The 19,309-nt window shown below is 38.6% G+C and overlaps 1 protein-coding gene across 4 annotated transcripts in view; it reads left to right on the plus strand.

Annotated features, from left to right (window-relative positions):
• The window catches only part of PDS5B (PDS5 cohesin associated factor B), a 103,086-nt gene that overhangs the window by 2,642 nt on the left and 81,135 nt on the right, over positions 1-19,309 (plus strand). The gene's annotated exons all lie outside the window — the stretch shown is intronic.

The following is a 19,309-nucleotide window of genomic DNA, read 5'->3' on the forward strand; positions in this document are numbered from 1 at the left end:
ATATTGGAGGCTTTCAGTCAGTTTTGAAACTAGCTGGTAAGGAAAGCTGAGGAAGGATGTGCTAGTGTGACAGTCTTAGGTGGTGAAGTGCTGTGTTGAGTTGCCAGATTTGTAGACCCTCTAGAATACCTGAACAGCATTGATAGACCCTGGAAGGAATTGTGTGCAGGCTTTCAAAGAATTGCAAAATACAGTTTTGTTTGTTTTGTTCAAATTAGCTTTCCTTGCTCTCAGAGGTCAGACATCTAAAAGTTAAGTTTATGCAAGTGTGTAAATGACATACCTATTGTTCTTTCAGTGGTAACATATTCAGTTGGATGTTGTCTTATAGGAAACTTGATTTTTTTTTTTTCTGCTTAGTTCTGATGCTTAAGTAAAGTGCACCATATGAATGAAAATAAACTTTGATATTTTAGCAAGTTGGTGATTTATTTCAAAAACTCTTTGGAACGTTTTGGATTTCAGAGTAAATATTCTGTAATGTGACTATTTATTGTAACACATCTGACTTGAAACAATTCTGTGAAATATAACCAATATTTTAACTTCTGTTTTAGAATCAACATGTTAATGCCTCCACTCTTTTTTTAAAGGTTATTACTGTCTGTCTCTGCATATACTGCTTTTCAACCTTTTCTTTCATTTTGAAGGTCTTCCCCAAGTTATAGATGTTGTGTATAGTAAGCTCTGAAGTACGTTCTGAGAATTAAGACATCAATGACTTCGTCCATATCTGAGAAATTTACTCTTTTCACATCCCACCTCAAACACTGGAAAACTTTCTGTGCCATTCTGGGTGTTTTATGCTGCCTGATCTTTAGCTCTGTTATTCCAGCGCACAACAACTTTTGTATTAATATGATCCAAGAAATAATAGTAATAATAATAATAATTAAAAAAAGTACTGTACCTCATTGGGAACAGATGGGTATGTTTGTACTAATCATCTTGTGTCTGCCACCATTTATATGGTAGTACCGTAACCAGGGATCTGAACCCCATCTGGGGTTTTCTAATTTAGACCCCGTTCTTTAAAGATCGCTTCCAGACAATGCTAACTGTGTGTACTTTTTCTCTGACTTAATTAGAAATCCTGGTGGATGCTTCCACTGTTGAAATGAGATGCTTCACTTGCATGCTTTTTAATGGACAAAAAAGGCATGAAGTTAGCAGTCAAAACTGTTAGTGTCCTAATTGGTTCCATTGCATAGTCACCTAAACTACATTTTGTAGCTCTTCTAGAGGACTAGATTCAGCTAAAACTTAATTGTTAATCACTTAGCAAGTAACTGTTGAGTGAGGCTTTCCACCTTTTAAGTAAATATATCCAGTTGTTGTCCACAGCTTGTGTCAAAGCAGCCTTTGGTTCTCTATGTTACCCCCCCAGTGTATCCGCATTGTCACTCAGTTCAACATGAAGAATCAGAATTCTCAAAGTCTTGGAAAGGAGGGATTGGGGGAAAAAAAAAAAAAAGACTTTACCCATTTACCCGTGCTGCGTGTGACTTTACTGCTTGTGAGGAGGTCTGAAGAAAAACGTGCATCAAAACTTTATGTAATCTTTGGGCCACCTTGAGTTTCATTGTTGCACTGCTGTTAGTACTGGTTTCTTAGTTGGATGTAGGGTTTCAATGAATACAGCTGGATTACTGGGAAATCTTTGGCACTGCGTATGTTCTTAACCCAAAAGAATGGAGATGAGTTGTTAGTTATGAGAAGTGAGCAGAAGATACTTCATGGAAACTTTTAATTATATTTAGGAATTTTTTCCCTTCTAAATCTGCCTACTTAAAATTTGAAAGGGATTTCTTGGGGAAGATCTACAGGGGTTCTGGGCAGCTTATTGTTAGGTGTGATAGTGTCTCTGATAATGATTTTGTTATTTGACAGTTCAGTGTGAAGCACTGTGTGTAATTCATTACAATTTCCTCTGCATAGAAGCAAAGTGTATGAAAGAACTTTTCGTGCCATCAGTTTGTGAAAGCTTTTGTGTGGGACAATGTCTATGGATGCTCCATGTGCCACCCAGTGCTTTTCAAAGGCCTAACTAAGGGAGACAAATTGTGGACGCTTGATTTGTGGTATATAATAAAGTTTGCATTGGGTTTTCTTCCTCTGAGAGTATAAACTAGTCGGAATAAGGCTCTGTAACATCTTGCTTTCCTGGTTTTTTTTTTTAAATTAAAAATGAATAAGCCCAATGACAAGTTCTTCTTAAGATTTGTGAGGCAGTTTTTCGAGACATAGCAAGTAGGAGATGCATCTCTCTTCCACTTGCTCATCTTAGCCCATAGTTCTTAGAAGCATTTCTGTAGCTCAGGGAATTAAGAAGGGAGATTTTCATACATATGCTATTTTTGGTAACAAATAGTCTGTGCTCATTTTAAATGACTTGTATATCTGTGCTTTGAGAACTTGAAACATTTTGAAAGTCTTCCCCAAGTTACAAATGTTACCTACAGTAATCTCTCCATCAGATAGTTCTTACAGTGTTATGTGTCAGCACATTTTGGAGTAACTTTTTATTTCTCAATGGGTCCCCTGTCCCCTTAATCTTCCATATCGCACACAAATACGCCTTAAAGCAGTATTCAAATTGCAATTTCTTTCCAAAATAGGAAATGGTTTTAATTTCTGTTCTCATAACTATCTGTTATGATAATGATCAAAGACAGTGAAGACTGCGAATTTTATATATATGTTTTCAACTTGTTGTATTTAGGAATTAGAGCTGTGTATCAAAGTTGGCTGACATATTTTCCAAAAGCTAGAAAATGTGAAGTGAATTGACAGGGTTATGTGGGTAGAGGAAGCATATCTAGTGATTTGGGTGATTGAATGTCACTTTGGAATACTGGAATTCTTTCTTTCTGTCAGTTTCTTGTAATGCCAGGTAAATCTGTTTAAACCAAACTTTCCACAAGAGCTTATTAGTAGTGCATTGATTTCTTGGGAGAGAGCCTCTAGACCCTGACTGCTTCTGTATGGCTCAACAGAAGGTTCAGTTTCAGATGCAGTGCTGGATAACATGGCATACCTTAAAAGCTATGCCCTAACTTTCTCTAACTGTGCGGGCAAAATTGGTGGATAGTTCTTAAATTTCAGTCTGTAACTTGGGTTACTCGTCTATACAATGGGAAAAATACCCATTTTTATAGAAAATTTTGGGAAAGTGTTGTGAAAAGAAGTTAATTTTTATGGCACGCTAACATGTTACAGTGGTGAGTCCCGTACAGAAGCCCAGTAGGAAATTAACTCTCTTCAGAGCATGGCTTAAATTGAGTATAATAAGGGACACACATTAACTTACAAGGAGAAAAGCTGAGTAGCTTCTTTACTTTAAATGAGAAAGAAATTCTATGGTGTGGAAAAAAGTAGTGAAGGATCAGGTAAATCAGCTCCTTTGTGTGTATTCTTTTTAATATTGTGTAAGAAATCTTAATTCTGATCTTTCCTAAATCTTAATAACTGATTTTGCAAGTATTTCCGTATTTTTGCTATTCATAGACTCAAAATGGTTTAGATTGGAAGGGATCTTAGGCAAACCTAGTAAATATTTGCTGTATGGATGTGCCTCTGTGAGTCACTAGGTTGTAACTTTTAGCTCTGTGTAACTCCTACTGATTAAATTGATGGAATATTATTAGTAGGAAGGTTTTCTCTTTCAACCAGCATTAACTGGGATGAGGTGTAAGAGCTTTTCAGTGGATTCTGGCAAGTACCTGTTATTGGTAGATGAGCAGTGTAACATATGATTATTGCATATTGTACTGCAGGCCCTAGGAAGGATGTACTTCTGCTGGGTGTGTATTCCCCCTGCAGCTGATCCTTGTGTTCTGGTCTCTCTCTGTAGTGACCTGTCGCATTTGTCCGTATACCTCTTCAGGCTTCTGATTTCAGTCCTTCATTGCCCAAGTAAATCCTATTTCCTCTCTCACCTTGTTCAACACTACTTAGACTTCCAGACCTGAGGTTCCTAAACTGTGGTGTATGGAGTTTGTGGTGGTTTGCACAGGTTTTTTTTCTTTTTTTTTCTACCCTTCTTCCTCCCATTAACTTTGCTTCTTGGTTCAATGCCTTTCCCATAACCCCTAAGCTTTCTACTCCATTTGTCTGGTGCAGTAGAAGTAAGTGGGTCCATACCTCAGCTGTTTCCATGCTAAGCTGAGCTTTGGCCCTTAAAAGACTTAATCAAGACAGACTACTCTTGAGCTGAGAATCTGGCTGAGGTGTGGACAGTTCCAGCTTTTTCTGCTAAAGAAGCAGCAACATCTGGCTGTGAGCAGACAGGTGGATTAGTGATAGATTCATTTGTCAACAGGATTTACCAGAGTATGGTTTGGCTTGTAACTTCAGGGGAATCAGGAGAGAGCAACGTATAATGTGCATGCGAGCAGTTCTTGTACCTTAAGTAATAGGTTGAAACTCTTTGAACTGTTCTATCTTGATTGTACATGCAAGCAGCTGTATCTGTTAATACTTTAAAGCCTGGTCCTTTTGATTGCAAACCCTATCCTTTTAACAGTGAGTAAAGATTAGTTGTTGAGTGTTTTACTGTTACAACTGCAAAACATGACAAGTGAAATACAGTTTAGTTGCCTCTGAACATCGGGAAACTCATTTTCACCGTGAGGGTGACTGAGCACTGGCAGAAGTTGCCCTGGGATGTCATGGAGTCTTCATCCTTAGGGGTGCTCAGAAGCCACTGGGATGCAGTCCTTAGCAATCAGCTTTAGGCCACAGTTGTTGAGAAAGGAGGTTGGACTAGGTGGCCTCCAGAGGTCCCTTCCAACCTTAGCCATTCTGTGAAAACACAACCCCACCGGGCTGAGTAGTTATAAGAGGTGAATAACTGTATTAAAAGAAGTTACATGAGTGACTAGATTATTAGCAAAGGTTATGTGTTGGTTGAACTTAGAGGTACATGTCAAAGGTAGACTTTGCAGATGGAAACATCGGAAGACTCTTCAGCTACAACGTTTTAAAGTGATCTTACTGGTGGGCTCATACATGATAACAGATGACTAGCCTCTGTTGGTTAAGTTTCTTCTGTTCCTGTGATGTTAACAATCTACCCCGATGCATTTATTAGTTCACCTGGTTGTAGTAAGTCTTTATGTGACTTGTGCTTTTGTAATCACAATTATGGGTTATTCCTCTGTCTTCAGGGACATAATTATTTTTTCAGTCTATGGTTTTCTGTCACTTACAATTTTTTTTTTGCCAAAAGCAAATTAAAATGTTCTAGCTAGCTGGGGGGGAAAAAAAAAGCTAAACTGTTAAAAGCCATCTGGGTAGACAACTTCTATTTGTAAAACACTCAGCTGAATGTGATTTTGGTATTAAGATTTCTGTATGCAGCTCTAATATAAATGCTTGTTTATAATTCATATTGATTAGGAGTAGATGCAGTGTAGTTTAGCACAACATCTGACTTTGCAGTGCAATAACCATTCTTTCCTTTAGGTCTTAGAATTCAATCCAGCCCACTATAATTTTTTGTTTGATCTTTAGTTCTGTATTGAATCATTTGTAATAGGGGCGAGGCATTTTATTTTGTATTTTTTAACATACACAAAGTAAGGAACGGAAGAGAGTCTCATTTGTGTATACAAATTCTGACTTGTTACTAAAGCAATTTTGTATTGGTTGTCCATCTGCAAAATTTTACAAAATGTGATTTTTGCTTCTGTGGTAGCATGCTAGTGTATTTCATGTTTGGGGTTTGTTTTTTGTTTCGGGGTGTTTTGGGTTTTTTTTGTTTTTGGTAAGAATTTAAACTTTTATGATGAGGCTGAATAAGGCATTTTTTTCCCAAATAAATGGTAGACTCAAATTATACAAAGTGGTGTTTCCTCCCAAGGGGAAATACGGTGATTAAACTTGATTTGTACCTAATGTCTGTCCGTAGTTGTCTTCTGCTTCCCATCATTTTCCCCTTATTTTCCCTATGGCTTCCATGCCATTCTTGCATGTTTTCTTTTCTCCTCTTGTGTGTAAATATTACAGATGTTAGCTTATTAAAATAATGTAATGCAAGATACAAGTTTTATGGCTGTTTATTTGTTATGTGGTTTTGAAAATAAAATTAATGTATAGGAAAATAACTCCTGCCTCCTTCTCCCGCTTCCTTTCTAGTTGTTGCAAGAAGGAAACAAGTTGTTCTTGCCTTACTAAATCTTAATGTAGCTTCCCGGCTAAAAGAAGGCTGTGGCAAAATTATGGCTGTAGACTAGTGATATTCTGAAATGTTGATACCTAGGCTGATTGTCAGCTCTTCTCTTGCTTGAGTGCCAGTCTCAGAACTTCCTGTCAGTGTTTTCTGGTGATTCCAGTGTAAGTATTTTGTGGAGTGAAAGGCCTGCTTTTTCAATTGTTCATGAAGCCTACAATGGCAAAATACTAATCTCCTTTGCATACTCCTCGAGTTCTGCCATGTTCTAGGTAAATAATTTTGCTTCAGTTATTGACCAGAAAGTTGTTCCAAACCTTTAATTTAAAACCTAGAAGTCTTCCTCTAATTATCAGTTTTTCTTCATTATCTGAAGTATTTATCTTAGCGTTTTTGTCTTATATTAGCTTGTTTTCTTTGGGTGAGATCTTCCAGTATTTATGGTGTTTATAGTGATTTCTACCTCTTTTCTACTTAGCCTTCTGACTTTCGTTGCCTCTGTAGATGTGCTCTCCTGCTGTAGTAGACTTTATACACTTATTCCAGTTTAAGTTATCTCGATGGTAGGTGCTGGTAGTCGTATGTAGTATTCCAAGCAAATTCTTGCCACCACCTTAAAATCTGTGTTAGATGTTGAGGCTTTGTGTTTTTTTTGTTTGCTTGTTTTGAAGTATCATATCTAGAACTAATGTTGCATAGCACTAGTTAGTAGTCTTGTGGTGATTTTCTGTGCCTGGACTTAGGCATAGGATCTCCCTTCAACCCCCTATTTTTCCCCTTGCAGTTGATTTTCTTTCTGACTTGTAGCATACATTCTTGTTTGGGGGTTCAAACGCAGTCTTTATACTTATAAAGAGTCACAAGTGATTTTCCCCAGCAGTCGGTGCTAGATCCAGTTCTGTTCACTATCTTTATGAATGATCTAGATGAGGGAATTGAATGTACCCTTAGCAAGTTTGCAGATGACATTAAGCTGTGAGGAAGTGTTGATCTGCTTGAGAGTGGGGAGGTTCTACAGAGAGATCTAAACAGGCTGGATCGATGGGCTGAGGCCAATGGTGTGAGGCCAAATCTTGCAGTTGGGACACAAAAACCCCATGCAGTGCTATGGGCTTGGGTAAGAGTGGCTGGAAAGCTGCCGGCAGAGAAGGACCTTGGAGTGTTGATTGACAGTTGGCTGAACATGAGCCAGCAGTGTGCCTAGGTGGCCAAGAAAGCCAATAGCATCTTGGCCTGTATCAGAAACAGTGTGGCCAGCGGGACCAAGAGAGTGATTGTACCCCTGTACTCAGCATTGGTGAGGCTGCACCTCAAAAACTGTGGTCAGCTTTGGCCCCTCGCTACAAAAAAAGACATTGAGGTCTGGAGCGTTTCCAGGGAAGAACAACAAACCTGATGAAGGGGTTGGAGAACAAGTCTTATGAGGAGTGGCTGAGGGAGCTGGGGTTGTTTAACTTAGAGAAGAGGAGGCTGAGGGGAGACATTTTCACTGTCTACAACTGCCTGAAAGGAGATTGTAGAGAGGTGAGTGCTGGTCTCTTCTCCCAAGTGACAGCGATAGTTTGGGAGAGAATGGCCTCAAACTGTGCCAGGGAAGGTTCAGATTAGACATTTGGAAAAATTTCTTCACCGAAAGGCTTATTGGGCACTGGACCAGGTTGCCCATGGAGGTGCGTGAGTCACCACTCTGGAGGTATTTAAAAGACAGGTAGATGAAGTGCTTAGAGGCATGATTTAGTAGTGGACAGTTACAGTTGGACTCGATCTCAAGGGTCTTTTCCAGCGTAGTGATTCTGTGATTCTATAAACATTTATGTTTCTCTGATATTTTATTTCAGTATTTTACTGAATGACAATCTGATCCATTGCTGTATCTGTCCATCTATGATTTCCAATTTAATACTTGCGTAATAAATGATTTTCAGTGCAAAGAAAGTGCAAACTAAGCAAACATGAATTGTCCCAGGTAGTATCATAACCTTGTAAGCTACATTTACCCCTGTACTTAAAATTTTAACTTTAGCATGTAGATTTTTTTTTCCAAACTCTTCAAATATTATTGATATAAAAGTAATGCAGTTGCAGTGGCAGTATTACTTTTTTGCTCTGCATTGCTAGTGACAGTGCTGCCTTTACTTTCTTCTGCTACACCTTAACATTTTAAGAGCTTTGTATACCCCACTGTTCATGAATTTTGAGATAGTGCCTTTGCAGTTGTGAAGGTCTTAAGTGTGTAGACACAGTAACTTCTGATTGAATATACATGTTACCAGTTGACACAGGAATGAAGTTTTACATGCTATTTCTTTGAAAATGGGTATTCAACTAACTTTTTTTGACATTTCACTATCTTCTTGATAGCAAATTATTATTATGCAGTAGTACTTTTTTTTATCTTGATTTTAGCTATTGAAGTACCTCTTTTTTTCTCCTTTGTTTTGTTTACAATGGCTGTCTCAATTTGCCTCCAATTATGTCTTTATTTCTGTGTTTCCCATCCTGTGGTACTCTCTTCTGTCTTGAGGGCTCTGATTACTACTTAGAACTTTTACTAAGTGGTTGCTTGAATTCGCTTATTAGTATGAAAACTTTCCTTGCACCCCAGTTGAGGAGATAAACAGCTTAAAACTCAGTTTTGTTCCTTTGGCATGGACATTGCCTGTGATTACCATGTTGGAATTGTGTACATCTCCAAATCACTTCTGCTTTCAATTTGTGCTTTTCAAAACAGAGACTTTATTTATGTACTGCTTGTGTCAATTTAATGTAAACATTCATTGTTTCTGACTGTTGGCAAAATCATATCCTGTGGGATTGCATACTTACATGATGTTGTTTGTGAAATTTAAGTTTTGTTGTATGTGTATAGGCTGGAGAATAAATTTCACAGCTTCTCCTCAGTTTGTATAGCCAAAACATAGAGATAGAATGTTGCGAACATTTCTTACCTTTCTGAAAACCACCTGTATGGGTAATGTTGGTGTGCGCGATGTGCGCGATAGTTTCATGTGGTAGAATAGAAGCGTAATTATCCCATGTCAGATCCATGTGCTGTTGATTCATTATCTGTGAAATGCTGAAAGATGTCCAGAATGTTTATGCTTATACTCTCTACAAATACTGATAGTTGGCTGAGTTACGCTGTCCACTTGTCTGGAGGTATAAATGGGATTGCAAGTGTGTCCCTTGACAAATGGTATTTTGAGCACCAGTGTGTCAGATTTCTTGCCAGCACCAGAAAGGCAGGATGTCTCGGAGCATCTAAAGAAGCGAGGTGGAAACGTCAAGGTGACATAATGATTGAAACAAGTTTTCATTCAGTGGTGGTGGACTTAATGGACTTTGAGCTTTACAGTCTTGCATAATTCTCCCCAAGTATTGTTTTTAATAATTAAATTAGCATGCTTTAATATTGACAAAAATTTGAGAATGTTTCAAAGAAGTGTGGTTTTACACAAAGCACTTGCACTTGAGTTTATTTTTCATTAGTTTGAGTCTTCTGTATGAGCAACTGAGTTCACTTTTAATATTTTTTTACTTTTATTGTAGTCATAACATTAGCAAGAGGGATGGGAGAAGTCAGATTTATGGAGTTAGCTCAATATATGCACTTTAATTTTAGTCTGTTAGACCATGCCCTCATTGTAGACTCCAGGTATTTTTTTGACAGCATTCTTTCCTAAACTCTATTCAAATCTTCTTGAAGTATAGGCTGTCAAGGCATGAGCATAATTCATACAGACAGTTTTGGTAGACTTGATTGTTAAAATCAAGACTCTTTAGAAATCATGTATATCATATGGCTTCTCAGAAGCTTTGGGCAACTTTTCTTGGAGGCAAAGAATATATGCTTTAATACTCTTATGCTAAAGAATATTGTTTTCCTAAATTGATATTTGTATTCTGGAGGAGAGGGAAACTAGTATCTTTTTAGACAGCTCTGTCAGATTTGTGATACATTAGGTTTAGTGTAGTTCATCTTGGATTTATTTTTGGACATGATGGAGCCGCTCACACTCCACTGAAGATCCTTTACATATGATATATCCTAAAAGTATTTCAAGTTTTTCAAAGCTGAAATGACTCTTTCTCTTTTTTAGTGGAGACTGTCAAGAAAACCTAATGAAGTGTTAGCAGCCTCTCTAATGTAGCTAAACTTCATAGTTTTTGATGGTGATCTTTAGTATGTGAGAAGGTTTCATCCTTTGAAGGTTAAGGTGAAAAGGTCACTATAAAAAAAACTTAGTGGCTTTTTCTGAGACTTCATGGAACTTACCTCTGTTCTCTGTACCTGCTCTTCTCCATGCTTCTCCTCCCCACTGGAAAAACATTTTTGCAAAATCCTCTACGTCCAAGCAGTATATCCAATACTACATTTCTGGTTTTGTGAGTATAATGGCATCCTCCTGTCTATTTGCAGTTCCTTCTATGCATTCTTTTTCCGTTTTGTTAAAGAACTGTATTTTTGTAGAGCAACATAAATTACTTACTACAGGATGGGAGATGTTTAGTAAGCTTATTAGGTGAAAACTGCCCTGTTCCTGTCCAGTAAAATTTAAGTTCAAACCTGTTTGAATGACTTACTGGACTTTTCTTGTAATATTACCATTTTAGTAATTTCACTTACTTTGCGTTCAATGGTAAATGATCTGAGCACTGGTCATAGTCTGTTTGTTACACGCTTTCCTGGTTTGAGGTTTTCTGTAGCATTCTTGTGTAAGATGACCACCTAATAAGCAATGAGGTGGAATATTTTCACTAGTATGTGCCTAACTGACAAATATATTGGAGATGTCTGCTTTACAACGTCGTAGTTTGTGACCTTACATTCTTTTCCACTTTATGAAACAAGTAATTACACTTCAAAAAATTTTAACCAGAATTTTTTTCTTTAGTTATGGTTTTGCCTTTTTCTTTCTTTGTCAGGATCTTTTGCTATAGGCTTCCAATTTTAATCTCCTTGTAATTTCTTTTCCTGCAGCCATGCACAGAAATAAGAAATTATAATTGTAATGCCTACAGTCCATTTTACTTAGTCTTGGCTAGAAGAAGGAAAGGTGAGATCCCACAATAACAGCACAATTTTGGTTTTCCTTAGGTTGTCGATTGGTTAGTGGTGAATTCTGTTATGTAGTATCTTGTCTTCATATTTTTAACTGGGTTTATTTCAGTGAAAGTGCAGTTTCAGGCAATTCTATTCTTGCCACTTTTTGCCTTTCATCGTATCTGAAAAATGCTGAAATTTAGAAGTTGGGTCACTTGTATCTTGTGGAAGCTGCAAGTGCCTGCAACACCACTGGAGAGAGCTGTATGCTGAGATAAGTTGGTACCGAGTACTGTCTACTGGCTTAATCTTTGGGAGAGTTTTTCTAATGAAGTTTGATAAAAACTTATCAGCAGAAATGGAGACTTGTCTGGGATAATTTCCTAGCAGATTGCAAGGTGGAGTACTATATTCTGTGTAAGTTGCTTGAGGATTTTAGCGTGCATATGCTGACTCCGGTGTCATGGCTTTTCCTAGTGTTTTGTTCATTATTATTGTGTTTAGTTGTTTTACTGAATCTTCCAAATCCTTTGTACATAATGAAAATATCTCCTTTTGCACAGTTACTACCTGCACGTCTCTTCGTTTTCCACAGAGTGTTTACCTAATGTGTTAATAAAGAAACTTAATGTGCTTTGTTGTGTTTTCTAATGGAAGGTTAAAAAGTAGAGTTTCCTGATTTAAACAGGTTGTTATTACTTGTGTATTGACTGTCAAAGGATTGACCATAATTAGACTTCTGTAGTGAAACCCAGTACTTTTCATGTAATTTGCTGGATTGAGAGTGTAACTTTTGCTTTATAAAGTGGTTCTTCATTACAGAAGACCTTTGATTAGTGGTTTCAGTAAATTCTTCCTCTGTCAGTCATTACAATGTATAGTGCTGCCTTACAGAAATAGATAGCTGATATTTTCTTGATAATGTGAATAATACAGGTATCTTGATTTGATGATAATTAAGTAAACACTATAACATAATATAACATTTCTAAAAGAGAATGGGAAATATTCATCTAGATATTATATCTGAATCATTATGAAAAATGACTTGGATCAAGTACACTCATGTAAATCCAACACACTGAAGTTTTCTATTTTACTTAGCAGCAGAAAATTAACTGCCAAGTTTCAGCTTGAAGTGGCTTTTTATAGCAGAGTTCTAACTCCCTAGCAGTAGATTTATTATGGAAATAGATTTAATTTAGTGGCACTTACATTATGTGAGTCTTTAACACCTAAGTCACTTCTTACCTTAATCAATTGTTGTCAATCAGCTGTACACAGGGTGTAAACATCTTCTGTAAGTGGCTTAAATAATTAATTTATTTGTGTTTCATTAATAATTCTGCTGAAGTAGAAAAATGCCTGCATTTTCCTTTTCTGTAAGCTGCAGAGTAATCGCTTCAGAATACCCTGTTGTGTCTTTGTGGAAATTACAGCTTTACCAATTTCTTCATACATGCTGTTGAAGCAGAGGTAGAGCTTCAAGTATTTGTAATGGTTTACGTTTATTCCTACAAGGATGTTACCTGTGGAGGTTACAAAAATAGGAAAGAGGATGTAAATAATAAAAAGAAACAACAAACAGTATGTTGACAGACGAACGGGGCTTTGGAGTGAGCTCTGTATTGTGGTGTACAAAATGAAAAAGATTTGACTTCCTCACAACATTCCCTGAGACATTTAAGGAAAATGTTCTTAGGTCTTCTAAACTGTTTTGGAGGCCTGTGGCAGTGAGAGGCCAGTGGTTATACTGCTGCTTGTGGAGGACAGGTTGATGAGTATTTGCAACTACTTTTCCTCGGCTACACTTTCTTGTTGTTGGAGTGATATGAACTGTGTAAAAACGTATTTAAATCTCTGCTCATTGCAACAATCTTCCATGCGAGCAATTTATTAAATTCACTTAGGATTCTCATAGCTTTGTGAATGTGAAGGTGGTGTTATTCCCAGCGGCGTATTGTAAATATGCTTGTAAACATAGATGTAAAAGGTAAAATAATTGTGTAGGTTGAATTTATGTAAGCTTTTTTTGTATTTTGTATATATGGTTTAAAAATACTGATCTTAAGATGCAACTACATAAATAATTATATGTATTTCAGTGAACGTACTGAAGAATAAGAATTATGATGTTTCGTAAAGCTGATCAGTTTTTCTGGTGGTCTTCTGTGTCTGCATGTTTGGATTCTCGAAGCAGTCGTAAGGCAGGAGACAGACGTGGAAGGAATGTAGGAATTAATTTGCTAAAGCTTGCTTCATCTCTTGGAAAAGACTTCTGCAAAAATATCCAAAGGATTAAGATTTAAACATGCGTGTGGATCTCTGAAAAAGTACTATTGACACATGACTTCATGTATGTTAAGGCGTAGTTTGTTTAATGATTAGAACAGTTAATTAAATTGCCATAGGCAATGTGAACTGTCATCTAAACAGAATACAATTAAATGGAGTGTGGTTTAAGTCCTCCTTTTAGATCATTGACTTAACATCCTGTAATTATATCTATTGAACTATTAAATATATTGCATGAGTACTTAATATGCATGACACCAACCCATGTTTTATTTGCATGTGTGTAATCTGTATTTTATACTATTGAGCAAGTAGAGTATGTGTAGTTAAGCATAAAGAAATTAATTAATAGATAATTATGTACTCAGTAGAAACCATCAGTATATTGACTCTTTTAATATTTAATATCACGGCCAGTAAACTTAGTTGGAACTGAGTAACTGCTGGGTCCTACAATTGTATACAGAACTACTAATTTATATTTTATATAGAGTCATAGAATAGTTAGGGTTGAAAGGGACCTTAAAGATCATCTAGTTCCAACCCCCTTGCCATGGGCAGGGACATCCCACTAGATCAGGCTGCCCAAGGCCCTATCCAATCTGGCCTTGAATACCTCCAGGGATGGGACATGCACAACTTCCCTGGGCAGCCTGTTCCAGTGCCTCACCACTCATAGTGAAGAGATTCCTCCTAATGTGTAGTCTAAATCTGCCGCTGTCTGGTTTGTACCCATTCCCTCTTGTCCTATCACCACAAGCCTTTGTGAATAGCCCCTCTCCAGCTTTCCTGTAGGCCCCCTTCAGGTACTGGAAGGTTGCTATAAGATCTCCTCTTTTCCAGGCTGAACATGCCCAACTTTCTCAGCCTGTCCTCGTAGGGAAGGTGCTCCAGCCCTCCGATCGTCCTTGTAGCCGTCCTCTGGACCCATTCCAACAGTTCCATATCCTTCTTACATTGAGGATTCCAGAACTAGACACAGTATTCCAGATGAGGTCTCCCAAGAGAGGAATAGAGGGGCAGAATCACCTCCCTCGCCCTGCTGGCCGTGCTTCTTTTCATGCAGCCCAGGATGCGATTGGCCTTCTAGGCTGCGAGTTCACAGTGCTGGCTCATGTTGAGCTTCTCATTGTCCAGCACCCTGAAGTCCTTCTCTGCAGGGCTGATCTCAATCATGTCATCCCCCATCGTGTACTGAAAATGGGGATTGGTCTGACCCAGGCGTAGGACCTTGCACTTGGCCTTGTTGAACCTCATGAGGTTCTCAGAGGCCAACTTCTCCACTCTGTCCCTGTGGATGACATCCCGACATCGCACCCTTCCAGTGTGGCAGCTGCACCACTCAGGTTGGTGTCATCCACAAACTTGCTGAGGGTGCACTCAATCTCGCTGTCAATGTCAGTTCTAAAGATGTTGAACAGCACTGGTCCCAGTACTGACCCCTGAGGGACATCACTTGTCACGGATCTCCGTCTGGACTTCAAGCTATTGACCACTACTCTATGAATACAACCATCCAACCAGTTTCTACTGTCCACCCATCAAATCCATATCTCTTCAATTTAGAGAAAAGGATGTTGCGGGGGACCATGTCAAAGGCTTTACATAAGTCCAGATAGATCACATCTGTTGATTTAACCGTGCCCACTGCTGCGGTTACTCCATCATAGAAAGCCACCAAGTTGGTCATACAGGATTTGCCCCTGGTGAAGCCATGCTGGCTGCCACTAATCACCTCCCTGTCCTCCACGTGCTTTAGCATAGCTTCTAGGAGAATCTGTTCCATGATCTTCCCAGGCACAGGGGTGAGGCTGACCAGTTGGTAGTTTTCAGGATTGTCTTTTCTACCCTTTTTTTAAAAAAAATTTATTTTAATTCATTGGAGTTTGACTCAATTTTGGCGATGCTACTTGTTACTGATTAACTCTGTTCAGAATAATTAATTGTTCCCCAACTATAGTCTACCTGATTATCATAATTTTACATTAAGCATGATCTCTTGATTTAACTTTTGTCACAAGAAAGGTGGGGAGTGTCACAAGAAAGCTGGGGAGGGACTGTTTGCAAAGGCTTGTAGTGATAGGATGAGGGGCAATGGGTATAAACTGGAGAGGTGCAGATTTAGACTAAACGTAAGGAGGAATTTCTTCACGATGAGAGTGGTGAGTCACTGGCACAGGTTGCCCAGGGAAGCTGTGGCTGCCCCATCCCTGGCGGTGTTCAAAGCCATGTTGGATGGGGCCTTGGGCAGCCTGATCTAGTGCGAGGTGTCTCTGCCCATGGCAGGGAGGTTGGAACTGAGTGATCTTTAAGGTCCTTCCTACCCCAAACCATTTTATGATTTTGTGATCTTTATTCCTACTGTATTAACTTCTGTACAAGGAGTGGATTAATGTTTAAAATGCCGTATTTGCTCACGAGAGGTTAGTTTTCTTTCTCGTTTTAAAAGACTTGATTTAGATTATAGTATTGTTTAACATAACCAACACCTGATTGAATCATGATTTTGTTCCTCTGTATTATGATTAGCATTTTTTTAATATATTTGTTTAAGTTCCTTGTTATATTTACCTCGGATGTTTTGGTTTGTTTTTTGTTTTGTTCTTGTATAATAGCAGAAACAGCATATATCAACTAATAAGTAAGCTTACGGTCTGGCTGGTGCAAATTATCTAGCCACGTGAGCATTTTCTCATTACGTTCATATTTTCTCATTACGTTCGTATTGTGCATGGGATAATACTGGGTTTCTGAAGACATTGTGGAGAACTTCTAAAGTTTCAATTGTTAAAAAAAATCTGCCAGCTGAGTCTCTCGTTGAATCTCAAAGAAACTTTCGAAGAATTGCCCTTTTTCATCATTTTACAATATATTCCAAAAGAAGACAGTGCATCTTTGAAAGCAAATTTAAAAAGCTTTTTGAAATTCAGCCATTGGATGTCACTTCACTAGCTTATGGATTTTTGTGCTTGAACACGTTCTAGATGCAGCTGGCCTGGAGACTGCCGTTCTTAGCCGTTGCTGTTTTCCCTTTCCCTGAAACAGTTGGTGTGTTATGTGAAATCACGGAGACTTTCATTTGGACAGAATCAGGTTAAAAGCAACCCTTCAAAAAAGTCCCAGATCGTACTGTGTGTTCAACACAGGTAATTTTGGCAGAGCTAGGTATGCACAGCTATATAAGCAGTCCAGAAGAGCAGAAACTTAGCAGTGAAATGTAACAACTCATTCAGTTTTATTTAAGTAATGGTTAAAGTGATAACTTGTACAAGAGGGTAGTTAAGCATTAGGTTTTCCCTTGTTGAATGATAGGTTTTGTTTTTTACTGCTTCTTTTTGTTTTTTTTTTTTTCCCCTGCAAAGCTTAGTATTAATCCTAAAACACTTTCAGTGGCCATCTGCAACTTTCTATTTCATAGGAAGTTTAAAAGGTGTATTATTCTTTATCGGTGTATTATTCTTTATCCTTTATCGTCTAAGTAATAAGCTACTTCATTGACCGTCTTTTAAATGAATTTTTGGCCCTATAAGTTTAGTTTTATGTATTCTGTATAAAATTGATTCCTGTTTAGGGTTTTCTATACTTTTGAGTGGAATAAGTTTATTATGTACTGTTATGTAACTGACTGGCTGTGAGGCACCCACCCAGCTGTTCTTGGTCTCCCAGCTAAACAGGAGAAAAAATAAGGTGAAAAAACTCATAAGTCAAGATGAATACAAGGAGATTGCTTACCAATAACCATCACAGACAAGGCAAAACCAGACTTGACTTCAGGAAGATTAATTTATTGCCTGTTGAAAAAAGAGCAGGATAGTGAGAAACAAAGACAAAACTAAAGACACCTTCTCCTCATCTTTCCTTCTTTCAAGGCTCAACTTCACTTTTTCATTTGCAACTCCCCTTTCCCTGTTGAGCAGCACAGGGAAGATAAGGTTGAGGGCCTGTGGGCAGTTTAGAGTTTTCATCTCTCCCACTCCTTCCTCACACTTCTGACCAAGGAATGCACCTTCACAATGTCTCCAGTGCATGTCCAGAGAAGAGCAACGAAGCTGGTGAAGAGGCTGGAGAACAAGTCTTACGAGGAGCAGCTGAGGGAACTGGTGTTGTTTAGCCTTGAGAAGAGGAGGCTGAGGGGAGACCTTATTGCTCTCTACAACTACCTGAAAGGAGGTTGTGGAGAGGAGGGTGCTGGCCTCCTCTCCCAAGTGACAGGGGACAGGACAAGGGAGAGTGGCCCTCAAGCTCCGCCGGGACAAGTTCAGGCTGGACATCAGAAAAAAATTTTTCATGGAAGGGGTCTTTGGGCACTGGAACAGGCTGGCCAGGGAGGTGGTTGAGTCACCATCCCTGGAGTTATTTAAAAGACGGGTGGATGAGATACTCAAGGGCATGGTTTAGTGGTTAGTAGGAATGATTGGACTCGATGATCCTGGAGGTCTTTTCCGACCTAGTGATTCCGTGATTCTCTGTGGGCTGCAGTGTGGGTTTCTGTTTTGACGTGGTTAGCCCTCTGTGGGCTGCAAGAGAACAACCTGCATCACCATAGTTTTCTGTATGGGCTGCAGGGAAATCTACTCCAGTGCCTGGACTATTCCATCCCTCTCCACTGACCTTGGTGTCTGCATGGTTGTTTTTCTCACATTTTTCTCATTTTTCTCAGTCTCACAGCTGTTGTGCAGCTTTTTTTCCTATTTCTTAGATACCATAAAATCATAGAGTGCCAGGTTGGGAGTGAGCTCAAGGATCATCTAGTCCTATGTTTTTAGGTGATATATAATTTAAATGAGATGACCCAGCACCTTGTCAAGCTGAGCCTTAGAAGTGCCCAGTGGAGAGGAATCTACCACTTCCCAGGGGTGATTATTTCAGTGTTTAACTGTTCTCATTATGAAAAATTTTCTTCAGGAATCCAATTCAGGAGTCTCCCCAGGAGCAACTTATACCCATTACCCCTTATCTTTTCCATGTGACTTATTGTAAGAAGGAAGTCTCCACCCCCCTTATGTACTGGTACATAGTAATAAAGTCTCCCCTTAAGCCTTCTACTCTCAAGACTGATCAAACCCAGTTCTCTCAGCCTTACTTTGTGTGGAAGTTTTTCCAGTCCTCTGATGATTCAGTGGCCCTTCTCTGGACCCTCTCTAGCCTGTCCACATCTTTTTGTATAGTGGGGTCCAAAACTAAACGCAGTACTCCAGGTGCGGCCTGACAAGCGCTGAGTAGAGTGGGATAATGACTTTATCTGTTCACTCATGTTGAGTCTGTTGTCCAACAAGATGTTACCACAAGATATGTTATGGACGTTACAAGGCAATGGCAAAGAAATTTCCTTTATTACGTTCTTGACTTTTAACTGCCCTGGTGCAGTGTTTTTCTAACATCGTAATTATGCCAGTGCATACCATCCAGTTTTTCTCACTTTCTCTTTGTATTAATTGTTTTTATCTAAGTAAAGCTTTCAGTTTGGCTTCATTCTCTACAGCAGTGTCACTTTGCATAGTCTAGAATGGATAAGGTGGCAGTCTGCATTTGCATTCATTTAAAGGGACTGAGAAACCAAGTGACCGAGTTGCTTTCATAGTTGGAATTTAGGAAGGCGATACCATTACTTATCTGCTGTCTTTTGCTTAAAAACTTGGTTTTGTGGCGTAGAGGAAAAACTTCAATTTGGTCTGCTTTATTCTCTGTCTGCTGGTTGTCTGGCAGTATTGGCAAATAGTGCTGTGTAGCGCTTCGACAGCACTGCTACTTAGACTTTTGGAGAAGTTTTGCTCTGTTTAATAATTTGGAAAACACTA

Source organism: Cuculus canorus, chromosome 1 (assembly GCF_017976375.1).
Source record: "Cuculus canorus isolate bCucCan1 chromosome 1, bCucCan1.pri, whole genome shotgun sequence".
Classification (NCBI taxonomy): domain Eukaryota; kingdom Metazoa; phylum Chordata; class Aves; order Cuculiformes; family Cuculidae; genus Cuculus; species Cuculus canorus.